Below are 3,438 nucleotides of genomic sequence, written 5' to 3' on the forward strand. Positions count from 1 at the left end.
CAGTTAAAGCAGTTCTAAGCTTAGAAAAGCTATAGCTTTAAATGCCTCTATTTTTTTTTAAGGGCTTTGTCATTTATTCTTTTTCTTTAAAGCTTGTTTATTCACGTTGAGAGAGTGTGTGCGCGCACGTGAGCGAGGCAGGGCCAGAGAGAGGGAGGCACAATCCCAAGCAGGATCCATGCTTTCAGCACAGAGCCCCATGTGGGGCTCGATCCCATGAACTGTGAGATCACGACCTGAGCCGAAACCAAGGGTCAGATGCTTAACCGACTGAGCCACCCGGGCGCCCCCAAATGCCTCTACTAGAAGAAAGGTTTAAAATTAAACCTCCATATTTAATCCAAAATAAGTAAAGGAGGGAAATAACAAAGATAAGACCAAAATCAATGAAATGAAAACCACAATCAACAAAGCCAAAAGTTGGTTCTGTAAAGTAATTGGTAAAGTCTAGTAAAACCAACCACGAAAAAAGGGGCAAATTATCAACATCATGAAAGGATGATTTCACTGATAGACACCAAAACGGTACCATGAACAACTTTATGGCAATAAAGTTGATTCAATATACACATTTCTTGAGAAACACCTTCATGAAACCAGCGCAAAAAAATAGAAAACAGTCCTGGGAGCCCCGAGGGCACAGTTGCTTGCGTGTGTCGATTTTAGCTCAGGTCATGATCTCCTGGTTCTTTGGGATGGAGCCTCTTTCAGAGCTCTGCACTGACACTGTGGAGCCTGCCTGGGATTCATTCTCTCTGTCTCTCCCCCCGCCCCCCCGCCATGCACTTTTTCTCAAAATAATCCTTTAGAAATAATAATTACAGTCCTACATCTACTAAGGAAATTGACTAGTCAGAATCCTTCCCACTCAGAAAACCCCAGGCCTTGTGGATTTCGTTAGTGAATGTAACAAACTCTTAAGGATGGAATATTGAAAACCCACAGAAATGTCTCAGGATAGAGAGCACTTCCTGATTCACTTACGAGACCAGTGTGACCCTGTACTAGAATCCGACAAAAAGAAAATTACAGATCAGTTCCCCTCAACCATGGATGCAAACTTTGTGAACAAAATATTAGCGAACTGAATCCGGCAACATTTTAGAAGGATAATACAGCATGACCAAGTGCATCCAGAGATGCAACGTTAATTTAACACTTGAAAATCATCTGTAAATTCCACATGTTAGCAGAATAAAGGAGAAAAGCCACAACCGTCATCTCCACAGATGCCGGAAGAAACGGACACAATAAAATAGCCATTCACGATAAATATGCTGGCAAACTGAAAGGGAACTTCCTCAGACCGATAGCGCCCTCGGGAACCTGCCGCAGACGTCATGCCTGATGGGGGCCATCTGGCTACTCCCCTCCCCTCTAAGACGGAGGACAGGATAAGGACGCACGCTTTCGACCCCCCATTTGACACCGCACGTCACGTCCTGGCCAACTGCATGAAGGCAAAAATAAATAATTAGAAGATTGGACCAGAAGGACAAAACTATCAGGGCACCTGGGGGGCTTAGTCAGTTGAGTGTCTGACTCTTGATTTCTGCTCAGGTCATGATCTCAGGGTCATGGGATTGAGCCCCGAGTTGGGCTCTGAGTTCAGTGTGGAGCCTGCTTGGAATTCTCTCTGTCAGTGGGAACCCTCTTGCACTGCTGGTGGGAATGCAAACTGGTGCAGCCGCTCTGGAAAACTGTGGAGCTTCCTCAAAAAATTAAAAAAAAATTAAGAACTACCCTACAACCCACCAATAGCACTGCTAGGAATTTACCCGTGGGATACAGGAGTACTGATGCATAGGGGCACTTGAACCCCAATGTTTGTAGCAGCACTTTCAACAATAGCCAAATTATGGAAAGAGCCTAAATGTCCATCAACTGACGGATGGATACAGAAGCTGTGGTTTATATACACAGCGGAATACTACTTGGCCATGATAAAGAATGAAATCTGGCCTTTTGTAGCAACGTGGATGGAACCGGAGGGTATTATGCTGAGTGAAATAAGTCAGTTGGAGAAAGACAGATACCATGTTTTCACTCATAGGGGGATCCTGAGAAACTGAAAAGACGACCATGGGGAGGAGGAGGGGGAAAATAGTTACAAACAGAGAGGGAGGGAGACAAACGATGAGACTCTTAAATCCAGAGAACAGACTGAGCGTTGATGGGGGGGGCGGGGGAGAGGGGAGAGTGGGTGATGGGCTTTGAGGAGGGCGCTTGTTAGGATGAGCCCTGGGTGTTACATGTAAGTGATGAACCACGGGAACCTACCCCAAAACCAAGAGCACACTTTACGCACTGTATGTTAGCCAACTTGACAATAAATTGTATTAAAAAAAAAAAAAAAAAGGAATTCTCTCTCCCTCCCCCTGACCCCTCACCCACTCACACGCATGCATGCACACACTCTCTCTGGGAGAAATTAAAAAAAAAAAAAGACAAAACGATCTATTCATAGCCAGCCTTATTGGTTACATTAATCATAATCTATTTTTTAAGAAACTACGAGAGCAAGCAAATTTAGCAAGATCACGGATACAAATTCAATACAGAATGACTGCATTTCTGTATTTTAACAGCAAAAAGTCGGAAAATGTAAAAACTAGGACTTACTTTAAAAAACACATCAAGTAGGAATAAACTTTAAGATGGGCGAGACCTGTACACCGAGAGCTCAAAAACACCGCTGAGAAGTTTGAAAAGGCCTAAAGAAATGAAAAAACATACTGTATTTATGGCTGAGAAGACTAACTACTGAAAGATGTTAGTTCTCTCCAAGAAAACCAAGTGGATTCAATTTAATTCCAGTCCAAATCCCAACACAATTTTTAAAAATATGTATTGACAACTCAGCGTGCGCACACACACACGTGCACACAGAAATGCAAAGGTGGATAGTCAAGATGACCTTGAAAAACATCAAAGCTGAAGGACTCACACTATGTGATTTAAAGCTTCCCCAAAAAGGGGCGCCTGGGTGGCTCCGTCGGTTCGGCGTCCGACTTTGGCTCAGGTCATGAGCTCGCAGTTCATGAGTTCAAGCCCCACGTCAGGCTCTGTGATGTCAGCCCGGAGGCTGCTTCGAATTCTGTTGTTTCTCTCTCCCTCTCTCTCTCTGCCCCTTCCCTGCTCACTGTCTGCCTGTCTCTCTCTCAAAATAAATAAATAACCATTTAAAAGAAAAACCAGACTGACAGAAAATATTTACAATGCTATATCTGCCAAAGACGTAGATCCATAAAATATAAAGAGCCTCTACAAATCAATAAAAAGTCAAACTACTCAATTTGAAAATGGGCAAAGGACGCTTTACCAATGAGGATATATGGATGGCCAATTTGAAAAGATGCTTAAAAAACATGAGTCATTAGAGAAGACGTATTAAACCCCGGTGAAATACCACCTGATACTCATTAGAATGGTTAATAT

The sequence above is a fragment of the Panthera tigris genome, chromosome F2, assembly GCF_018350195.1.
Source record: "Panthera tigris isolate Pti1 chromosome F2, P.tigris_Pti1_mat1.1, whole genome shotgun sequence".
Taxonomy (NCBI): domain Eukaryota; kingdom Metazoa; phylum Chordata; class Mammalia; order Carnivora; family Felidae; genus Panthera; species Panthera tigris.